We start from the raw sequence: 12,152 nt of genomic DNA, 5'->3' as shown, positions 1-12,152 counted from the left end.
TGGAGATGGATCCCACTGCTCCTGACAAGTTTAACCCAGAAACACTGCTGGATGGGTCAAATACTGAGGGCAAATTTCCCTACAGGGACAATGAAAGTTAACCTTATCCTATTAAAGGCGTTTTTATTGCTTAAGAAATGCCTTTGTTTTGAAACCTGCATTTTTACTGTTAGTGGACTTGCCTCTCCACAGATCTGACTTTGCCAAACCCACTCATTCCACTAGACCTACTTAACATAATTATATTTAAGATTTTAGTAGTTTTTATAATTTTGTTAAGTTCATCATTTTAGTTCCTGGTTGGACACAGGCAGCAGATATGACATAGGAGAAAATTCATAACGGTTGCGTAGCAATCATACTGTAATTAAGGGCTGAAGGTCGAATTTGACGGGTGGGGTGATGCTAACTAAAGGCCTTGCACTGTCTGAAGCTCCATGGCTCAAGTTAGACTTTGTTTTATCACAATCTGACCATAATGAACTGACTTATCTGGAACTACAACAGGTGAGCTGATGTGTGCTGTTAAACAAGTCCCTCTCAATAACGTTAACGATCACAAGCTAGCTAGCATTAGCCAACAGTCATTCAGTAAGTCACCGTCACCTTTTTGTTGAGTTTTTAGACTTAAAACTTTTTTGACAGAGTTTGCTAATGTGTGCATTGTGTCACCACGGAAGCTGCTGAACATTCTACTATAAACATACATGTAGAACACCCCCAACGTGATGTCACTGCAAAGTATTAGACTAATACAAATAAACAACGACTTTATTTAGTTAAATGAAGGTCAGAAAAAAGCCTTTGTTGTCTGTAAATTGCCTCTGTATTGTAGTTTTAAGGAAGTTGTAGATAAAAGGATTCTGCCACTTGATGAAACTCTGACTGATAAATATTACCACAGGTACGATTCCACCAAACCAAGTTAGATAAAAAAACAAACAAACAAACATGAAAACCAGTCTTATGCACTTTAAGAATTTGAAGTTAGTTTTGCATGGCAACCGGGGCTCAGAATAAGCCTGGATTACTGAGAGAGGATCAGTTTGAATGAAACTAGGCCATCTGATACGCTCCATAAAAACTATTGTGAAAAGAACTTTGAAGTGACAAGTCCATTCACAAAACAGAGCTATGCGGACCAGGACTGAACCAGGGCTAAAGCAGGACTAAAACAGAAGTAAAACAGGTCTAAACCAGGACTGAACCAGGACTAAAACAGGACTAAAACGGAAGTAAAGTAGGACTAAAACAGAAGTAAAACAGGCCTAAACCAGGACTGAACCTGGACTAAAACGGGACTAAAACAGAACTAAAGCAGGACTAAAACAGAAGTAAAACAGGCCTAAACCAGGACTGAACCAGGACTAAATCAGAAGTGAAACAGGCCTAAAGCAGAACTAAACGAGAACAGAACCAGGACCAGCTGGTCTAAAACAGAACAAAATCAGGACTGACGCAGAACTAAAAACAGGACTAAACTAGAACTGAACCAGGACTAAGCCAAGACAGAACCAAAACTAAACCAGGACTGAAGTAGTAGTAAAACAAGACAAAAAACAGGACTGAACCAGGACTAAATCAGAACTGAAGCAGGAATAAAGCAGGTCTAAATCAGGACTAAAATAGGCCTAAATATGGACTAAACCACTCCAGAACCAGGACTAAAACAGGACTGAACCAGCCTTAATCAGATCTAAACCAGGACTTCAGAGGGATCTTCTGGACCAAACCGCAAAAGGGGGATTCCCAAAGTCAGGACTTAATTATCACTGTCACAGAACATGGCTCCCAAATCTGAAGATCTCAAAGTGTCTGGAGAGGAGAAATATGGGACCCCCATAAATACAGCAGACAGCCAAATCACACACACTGTACGAACAAAATGGAGTCCAGCACTTAAAACGATTACTGCAAGCTTCTGAAGCTAGAAAGATTCACACTAGTGTTGTTATGTTGCTAAAATTTCAAACCCAATTTCGATACTAAGGAATAAGCTTGATACTCAATACCGACACGATGATAATGAAAAGAACACTCTTTCTTTAAACAATAGAATGTGATTTTCAGTATTAGACTGTAGTACTCTCTTATTATTTAAGGCAACTAAATACACACACTGTACATTTAATCATCATAGGCAATTTATTTTCTACAGCTATACTTAAAAGTGAACTGTGTAACTTTTCTGGGAGAAGATCTGCTACCTGAGCTATCCATGGAGACAAGCAGGTAATGCGAACAGGCCAAGTTACAGGTCAGATCTGAGGAGAGGTGACCCCATTCAGAGTAGTAATGAGTATTTTACAATGCATGTTTTTAGCAATAGAACCAGCTGTAATTGAATACATGCTGGACAGGTTTAATAAGTTTAATGCCATATTGTGACACATTCCAGGCAAAGCAATAATATCTCCATGGAGACAAGCAGTATCCAATCAACAAAGAAGAAATGTATTGACAGTTCGTGCTGAAAGGGTTTTATATCAGCCCTGCATTTCCATTGAGTTTGCATGGCATTTCCATAGAGTTTGCATTACGACAAAGAGCCCACTACAAACTATACACTTATAGTAACACACAAGAGTTTTGGCTTCGTACTAGTTCAGTCCTGGTTTAGTTCTGGTTCAGTCCTGGTTTAGTCCTGGTTTTGTCCTGGTCTAGTCTTGGTGTTGCTCTGGTTTAGCCCTACTATAGTCCTGATTTAGACTGTGTTTAACCCAGAATAAATCTGTGGTTCAGACCTTCTTTAGTCCTGTTCAGTCCTGGTTCAGTCCTGGTTTAGTACTGGTTTAGTCCAGGTTTAGATTTTCTATAAACCAAGCTTTTGCCCTGGTTTATTCCTGTTTTTTCTCTGGGTTAGCCATGCACCAGTCTGGGTTTAGTCGCTGCGTTAGACCTGGTTTAGTCCTTGTTCAGTTTCTGGTTCCAACCTTCTTTAGAACTATTCACTCTTGGTTTAGTCCATTTCAGTCCTGGTTTAATCCTGGTTTAGTCCTTCTTTAATCCTAGTTTAGCACTCGTTTAGCCATGCTCCAGTCCGGGTTAGTAATGTTCACTCCTGGTTTAGTCCTGTTCAGTCCTGGTTTAGACCGTCTTTAGTTCCTGCTTTAGACCTGTTCAACTCTATTCAATATAAAAACGTTATTTTGAGTTAGACAGTAATTCATCAAACACAGTGAAAAGGCAAAAACCAGTGACCAAAATTATAGCCACAATCTTCAGCAGAGTCAGAATCTCCCACTTAAATAAATATCTGTCTATAAATACAGGTTGGTTAGTAAAAAAATCCCCCAAAACTAAAACTGTTACCATGCCAAGAAAACTATTTGCAAACCATTACTGAATACTAAACCAAGCATATACCTGTAGTTCAATATTACTAGTATTATTATTTGTAAATGATTGACTTTAAAGAGAGGGTATTTTACTTGGAGCATAACATATTTAGATCACCATGTTACCATTTATTGTTTTGAAAATGCTACATTCACTGAAAACAATGTATTAGTATGTTTTATAAGTTTCAAGAGAGTCCCCCTTCCTTTGCTCCCTGCGTTAAGTTACTCCCCCTTCAGAGTACTGTACTGCTGACAGTAACAGGAATGTTTGATTAGGGCTTGGGAGAGATTGCTAGATTACTCAAACGTGCATGTATGACATAAAACCTCTTCAGGTATAGTTTTGATAAGGGAACAACTTTAAAATGAGTGTTGTTCTAATACCTCTTTAAAAAAAATTCAGTCTGATGATGCTTGGCCTGCATACTGAGGCCAGTCCAATACAGCATAGTATGAAGTAGTCTAAGGCTATGCAATTTGTTACAGTACAAGAGTAAAAAATAAAATACCATCTTTAAATCTACAAGAATAAAAGAGATTTTGAGGACTGAAGTGTTCTAAGTATAGTGGTCTTGATGATAAGTTGTACTGATTTAGGCCGTGTTCACACCACAAATGTGCTAAAGTTTGTTTGATCCAGATCGATTTGTGGGCTTTATTTTTTCCGTATTCGTATTTGTACTTATCGTATTCTCACTGCACATTTGGCCAGTGGACTATAAAAGTAAACAAATACATGTGTATAACAATCAGCACATTCATTAGACAGAACTGACGGGGGGGCGGGGCAAATCAGAGGTAAATACAGCTTTAATTAGGCTCTGATAAGTGAGAATAAAAGAAGAGGACAATTATAAAGCAGCAGCCCAGTATTTATTTTTGTTGATCAAAGAGACAAACGGCTGGACGCAGTTAATGGCTTACAGTTTGTTAATGCTCCAGAGTTGAAGTAAAAGATACTCAGGTCCAAACCGACAGTGCACAAACCAGGGGCTGAGATTCAGACTGAACAGAGCAGCTTGTGGTGAGGCGGCAGGTGTCTCTGCCAGCAGAAAACCACAGACCAAGAGCACACGGGAACATGGGGTTCACTTGAGCTGAATCGGGCCATCCCTCTGGACCAGGGATTTCCCGGGCCGTTAGGCTAACCATGCGCTAACACAAAGGACTGCTCGCTCTGTCTTTTCTATCATCATCAGCATGTTTTAAGTGTCCGCAGAGCCTCAACATTCTGTATTTAACCTGTTCTGAGTGTTAGCGGTAGCATTACCTAAAGCGGCAGTGCTATGGGATCAGTGATTTGGTCTGAGTACCGATACGATACCTGAAAAATCTGGGATATCAGAGCAGTTTCCAATACCAATATTGGGATCGGAACAACCCTAGTCAAAACTAAAAAGCTCTAGAAAGGCTCTAAGTCAATTTTGCACTACAGAAAGGACACTACATAAGTTAATATTACTTTATCTGAGTACACTGACATTTTTGATTAGTAAAAATCACAATGGGAGTAAGGGATTTACTGTCATTTGAAATACTGGAGGAAAAAATACTTCTGACATGTGTTACTTAATTGTCCAAAACAAAACTAACATATCTTTGAGCAAAATGTGTCTTGTTCCAGTACAGATATATTGTATAAGCAGGTCTTGAGGTCAAAATAAGTCCACTGTGTACTGTATGAATATAAAGCATAACCTCTAGTCCCTGAGAGCTGTGAAAAGTGCTTATAAACTCATAGTGGTGAATAATTACGATGCTTAGAATGCATAAGATAAGTGAGGAATAACTTTCGACCACTGCAAACTGTTTAAAATGAACTACTTCTGTTTTTCATGTTTTTTTAATACAGTAAAAATCTGATTTAGTAACTTTAAGATTTTGCACAAGATAAAGCTAGTTTTCCCAGCTAACCCCTGGTCCCTGAACGCATCGTGTACCTGGAGGGGGGGTCCCGGTTGCTGTGGGAACCAGAGCAGCGAGGAAAGAAGCCGATTGGTCCAGACAACTTCATGACTTTGTTTAAAATGTCAAAACAAAAAACAAAAATAATCCTCTAAAAAGGTTAAATGTTCTCCATTATGGTGGTACAAGAAAGTCCCGGTTTAGTCCTGACTTAGACCTGTTTCATTACTGATGTAGTTCACTCCTTGTTTATTCCTGGTTGAGTTCTGGCTTAGTCCTGATTCTGTCCTTATTTAGCCCTGGTTTAGTCCATGGTTTTGGTCCCGGTTCAGTCCTGGTTTAGACCTGGTCCAGTCCTACTTCAGTCCTGGTTCAGCACTGGTGTAGCAGTGGTTTAGTCCCTGGTTTAGTCCTGATTTGGCCTGGTTTAGCCCTGCTCCAGCCCTAATTTAGGCTGTCATTAGTTCCTGCATTAGACCAGTTTTAAATCCTCTTTCGTCCTGATTTAGTCCTGGTTTAGTCCGGTCTCTGTGGGGTGAGAGTGTTCTGCAGACTGAGGTTTGCATAGAGCCAATGGGGGCGGGGCTAAATCCAAAGGTCCCTCCCCTCTGCAAACATTAACCCCCTCAATGCCAAATCTCACACCAAAACTAAACCCACTTTTACTTTTTGGTCAAAAAATACCACACAGTCTGGGAATCGAACTCTGCATTGCCTCGTTATGAGATACAAATCACAGTGACACTGAAGCAGATGCCCTCCCTGAACCACAACAAAACTAAGACAAAACCAAAACTAAACCAGGACTAAACCAGGACTGAATCAGGAGTAAACCACTAAACCATAAAGAAAACCAAGACTGCACCAGAAGTCAATAAGCTCTAAACAAGTATTAAACTAGGACTAAACCAGACTAAACCAGGACTAAACCAGGACTAATGCCAAACCGGAACTAGACCAGTATTAGACCAGGACTAGCCCAGTTCCAATCTCGAACTAAACCAGGACTTTCCCTACTTTAACCTTGTGTGTGTCTAAACTTTCTCCAGTCTTCCTAAAATAGTCCCTGGTCTCTCCCCGAGTCTGGATCAAAGCGAGTCTAACCCGGGATCCCAGACTGGCCCTGCCCACTCGGTCTAAACGGGACCTCAGACTGGGAGTGAGACCAGAACCAAGACCGGGACTGAGACCAGGACTGAGACCAGGACCGAGAACAAGACTGAGACCAGGACTGAGACTAGAACTGAGACCACGACTGAGACTAGGACGAGGTCTGGCACCAGGACTGAGACCAGGACCGAGACCAGAACTGAGACCAGGACCGAGACCAGGACCGAGACCAAGACTGAGACCAGGACTGAGACCAGGACCGAGACCAAGACTGAGGTCAGGACTGAGACCAGGACCGAGACTAGGACGAGGTCTGGCACCAGGACTGAGACCGGGACTTAGACAAAGACTGAGACCAGGACTGAGACCAGGACCAAGACCAGGAGCTAGACTCTAATTACAGAGCTGCGGCAGATCTGGCAACGCACCCCGCCGTTAGCCACCGCGAGAAGTAACAACCAATCAGAACACAGCAATCCCAACCCAGCTAAATTTGTCATCCACGAAGACAAGATAATATGAAAACTCTTTACATGAACTTAACTTGGATTAAATTAGAGTTATGAAAAGTATCAAAAATCAGACAGTAAACGATACAAAAACGAATATTGAAACTAAACACTCATTTGAGTAGGTATCAATATCACAGAACAGAAATGAACCTTTTTTGAATAGCTTTAGAATGACAGTATGGGCCACAGAGAAGTGCAGTTTAAATAAGGCTAACAACAGTAGCTGCTACAGGCCAAAGCTGGTTTGTTGTTTATTGAATGCGACTTTAGCACTGAATAGGATTTAAAAACCCAAAGCACTTCTGGATTACCACCTGATGATGCCACAAGGTGAAATAGAGTGTTGTGAACTGTGCAGAGGCAGACAGATTACTCCCCCCTCTCTCTCTCTCTCTGTGACTGATCTCTCCTAACCTTTGCCCTTTCACCTTTCACCCCAGAGCGTTCTAAAATGGAGTTCCTCTGGCAGACGACAGACGCTGCAGTGGAATGTCCCCTCACTGTCCCCCCTCGGTCTCTAGCTAGCACTCTCGCCTCACAGCCAAACGGTTCCCGGTTCCACTCCCGTGTCTTTCTATGAGTTTGCATGTTCTCCCTATGTTTTTGGTTTCTCCCATCAACCCAAAACATGCAAAAAAGGTCAAATCCTCCAGCTAAGGTAGTCCTGGAGATGGGTCCCACTGCTCCTGACAGTTCCTTCCTGACACTGAAGGATGGGTCAAATGCAGAGGACACATTTCCTTATGGGGAAAATAAAGTGTATCTTATTATTTAACATCTAAAACCCCTTTACTTCAAACTATGTCAGAGCTTAGTGCTCTATTGATTTGACCTGTTTTTCATACACAACATAAAACACAAAATACCAAAGATAAAATGTCCAAATTAACTTTGTGACCCAAGAACCAACTATACTGTGCAGTATCCAGATTTATGGACTAAACAAGGACTAAAGCAGGACTAAACTAGGACTAAATGTTATCAATCCTGCAGCTCTAACTGATAGTCCTGGTTTAGATCTAGACTTGAGTCGGTCTCATTCAGGACTCAGAATCGGCTCAGTGTTTTGTTGACACATTAAACAGGCCAAAGAAAAGCCTTTTGTGTGGGTGCAAAGACAGTGTTGCCAAAGAGCACAAAGGCACATTCCACACAGTCCTTTGACAGTCCAGTCTCCAGATCCAAGACCTGGTCCAGACCCAGATCTGAACTCATGTGAGTCAGAATCCCAGAACTGAAGCCAAGTTATGTGGGGTGTAGACCAGGACTGAACCAGGACTAAACCAGCATTATTACAAATTAAACCAAGACTAAAACAGGACTAAACCAAGACTAAACCAGGACTGAACCAAGACTATACCAAGACTTAACCAAGACCTAAACAAGGACCTAAACCAAGACTAAACCAGATCCAAACTCTGACTATAGAACTATATCTTTGAACTAAAAAGAGAGAAAAAGTTCTCTTTACAGGCACTGGAATTATTTAAAATTATGCAAAAATAGCAATAGTTCTGTTGAAAAATAGCTCACTTTAAATATAGTTTTAAGCCAGTGCTCTAAAAGTTCAGTGGTTTATGACTTGTCGTAGAGCTCATTTCTCATTCCAGCACAGAGGTGAGAATGGAGCGCTCTGAGTGGAGTTAGTTTTGACAAAGAGGTGACAAATTCTGCAGGTTTTACTAAGACAAAGGGGAATCAGACAGGAGCAGAGAGGAGCAGAGCCAGAGGAGCAGAGCCAGAGGAGCAGAGCCAGAGGAGCAGAGCCAGAGGAGCAGAGACAGAGGAGCAGAGACAGAGGAGCGCAGAGACAGAGGAGCGCAGGAGCAGAGCCAGAGGAGCAGAGGAGCAAAGCCAGAGGAGCAGAGCCAGGAGTAGTAGTAGCAGTAGTAGCAATAGAGGTAGCAAAAGTGAGTAGTAGTATCATTAGCAGTAGCAGTTGTAGTAGCAGTAGTTGTTATAGCAGTATTTACAGATGTAGGAGGATATTCAGTTACAGAAACCTAAACAATAAACAAAGGGAAAGTCGTGTGAGGTGAATCCAACATGGCTGACAGAGGTGTGCGGTCTGCAACGTTTATGGAGAGAGAGAAAGGGAAAGAGGAGGACAGAGAGGGAGAAAGAGAAATGGAGATAAAGAGGGAGAGGTTGGAATGAAAAGAGAGAGGGAGGGTAAAAAGAAAGAGGGAAAAGTAAATGGGAGCGGTGTGGGAGAGGGGAGGTAGAGAAAGTGAAGAGAGAGAGAGGGAGGGAGAGATAGAAGAGCAGTGGCGTGGAAGAGTCTGGGATATCCTGATCAGATGTGGTTATGATTATGAATATACTCTGAGATATTATATGAGAGAGAAGGAGGGAGAGAGATGGATGGAGGTGGAGGTGGGGACAGTCTTTGGTGCTGACAGACACAGACAGCGCTCAGATGGATGGATGTAAAGTTAGACTCGGGTTAAGATTTCATTCACTCCTAGCAAAAGTAAAAAGGTTACACTTGCGCATTAAAGGTCCCAAGAGTGTTTATGTCTACTTAATTTTGTAGGATAATAATGATTGTAAATGACTTTTACACAAATCAAGAAGCAGCTGAAAAACGTTTTAAAAAATTACAGGAAGTAGTGAGTTCCTGATCAAACAGACGACATCACACTGGGAGAATTCTGTCCAAAAGTTTTTTTATATTTGTATTTCTCATATAATAATCTCTGTGTACATTAGAGGAGTTTTGGCCCAGTGTACAGTTTGTTTGTTTATTTATTTATTTATTTATGGAGCTCCTTAGTGTGATGTCATGATTTCCAACCAGGAAGTAAAATTTGAAACCTAAAAAATGCCCAAACATTTGTAACATTTTTGGTAAAATCTTTTTGAACCTTAAGCTGAATAGTTGGTGCTGAGGTGATAACATATGAGGATCTAAAATAAGAAATACACAAATCATATAGAGGTCAGTTAGGTGTGTTTTGCCCAAGGACACAATGTCTGTATGACAGTAAATTTAATTCAAAGCCCTAGCTGTTTAAGACCTGCTTTAGTCCTGCTTTAGTTCTGCTTTAGTTCTGCTTTAGTCCTGGTTTAAATATGGTTAAGTCCTGCTTTAGACCTGCTTTGGACCTGCTTTAGACCTGCTTTAGTCCTGCTTTAGACCTGCTTTAGACCTGCTTTAGTCCTGCTTTAGTCCTGCTTTAGTCCTGCTTTAGTCCTGCTTTAGACCTGCTTTAGTCCTGCTTTAGTCCTGCTTTAGTCCTGCTTTAGTCCTGCTTTAGACCTGCTTTAGTCCTGCTTTAGTCCTGCTTTAGTCCTGCTTTAGTCCTGCTTTAGTCCTGCTTTAGACCTGCTTTAGTCCTGCTTTAGACCTGCTTTAGACCTGCTTTAGTCCTGCTTTAGTCCTGCTTTAGACCTGGTCTTAGTTTAGTTCTCCTTTTGTTTTGTTTTAGTTCCGCCTATTGACTTTGGTATTTAGACATTTCTTTGTTTAACTGTCTGTGTTTGCCTTTTAGCTCTGCTCCTGTGACTAGGTCTGAACCAGGACTAAATCAGGTTTTAACCAGAACAAAACCAGGTCAGAACCAGGAGTAAACCAGGTCTTAACATGGACTAAACCTGGATTAAATCTTAATTAGGACTCAGGACTTAGTATATAAATTATTAGCAGAATTATTTGTCGAAAAGGTGTGTCTGCAGATTATTTAAACATGCATGAATCACTCTAAATACAACTTGGAAAAACAATTATAACATATTTACAGAGGGGGTATTTGACTTCTGTGGTGTATTAACTGTAATACATAACATATTTAGATCAACATTTGTACCATTTTACCTTTTATTGTTTTGAAAATGCTAAATTCTCTAAAAACAACGTATTAAAAGTTGTATTTTCCTTCAGAGCACAATCACCGTGTATCCTGCTAATGAAACTACTGCACATCACATCAGGTTTGTCAAGTTGTAGTGTATTGCACCATGTTTTTGTATATTTATGAAAAATGGGGGTGCAGAAGCATGGGAACATAGGCTTATGGGTGGAGTCTGGTAACTGTAAGGAGGGTTCAAACGGTAGAAACAACTGTAGAAAGCTCCAAAAAGCTCCAAAAGTCCATTTCGTTTAATATCCCCTCTTTAAAAGCTCTTAAAAGTCTATTTTGCAGAATATGTCTCCTTTAAACAAGGTGAACAGACTGTCAGCAGGTGATGAAGGCTCCATGTGTTTATATTTACTGAACCTCAAACCGTGTCACTAAAGGGCTTTGAACAGCTGACCTCAGGAGCAAAGGGCAACCGCTCACTGCATATTTTACACTTTAACTAACCACAGATGCCCTCCCGTACTCCAATATCCCTGTGTGTCAGATGCCCTCCCATCCTCTTATATCCGTGTAGTGTTAGACTAAGATGCGGACAGTCCAAATGTCTCTAGTTAATCTGCAGAGAAAAACATTTGTGGATTTTATTAATGGTAAAAATAAGTTGCCATAGTAACCTTTGAAACTTGAGTACAGCCTTGTTTAGAACTAAATGCTGAGATCTTTAACTCTCCTTTCTTACATCCTAACTTTTACTTCCTGCCTCCTAGCTCCTAAGTCCTCAGGTGTGGCTCATTTCCTCACTCTTGACCTTTGACTTTTTGCGCCTTTTCATCCCCTGAAAATTTAACCCCTACAGGCCTACTACTACTACTACTTCTACTACTATTGCCGCTACTACTACTGCTGTTACTGCTAGTACTGCAACTACTACTACATTTGCAGCCATTAATTTATGAATAAGTACTCCATGTGGTCTGCTTTATTCTTTGTTTGATGTATTAATACATTTTATGATCAAAGATGTTCCTACATTTGATAAAAGGGAGTTTGCAGAAGCTTTGACTTTGTTCTAAATGAAAGACTCACTGATAATACTTTATATTTGAGGTCTAATTAGAATTTGAAAGAACAGACAAAGATCCAACGTCTGCACTGAAGAGGGAACCACTTTGTAAAAAGTGAAATAACAAGAATAAGATAGATTATCTGCAGGATAATTGAAAGATGTGAATTAGTCATGGTTCAGTAGTGGTTCAGTCCTGGTTTAGTCCTGGTTTAGTCCTGGTTTAGTCCTGGTTTAGTCCTGGTTTAGTCCTGGTTTAGTCCTGGTTTAGTCCTGGTTTAGTCCTGGTTTAGTCCTGGTTTAGTCCTGTTTCAGTCCTGGTTTAGTCCTAGTTTAGTTCTGGTTTAATACTGTTTCAGTCCTGGTTATTCCTGGTTTAGTCCTGGTTTAATCCTGGTCTAGTCTTGGTTTGGTCCTA

At 40.7% G+C, this 12,152-nt stretch overlaps 1 protein-coding gene across 1 annotated transcript in view; it reads right to left on the bottom strand.

Annotated features, from left to right (window-relative positions):
• Nucleotides 1-12,152, bottom strand: part of nav2a (neuron navigator 2a) — a 52,964-nt gene that overhangs the window by 38,147 nt on the left and 2,665 nt on the right. The window lies entirely within an intron of this gene.

This window comes from Periophthalmus magnuspinnatus, chromosome 3, assembly GCF_009829125.3.
Source record: "Periophthalmus magnuspinnatus isolate fPerMag1 chromosome 3, fPerMag1.2.pri, whole genome shotgun sequence".
NCBI lineage: Eukaryota > Metazoa > Chordata > Actinopteri > Gobiiformes > Gobiidae > Periophthalmus > Periophthalmus magnuspinnatus.
Note: the sequence above shows the minus strand (reverse complement) of the source record. Positions and strands in the feature narration are given on the sequence as shown.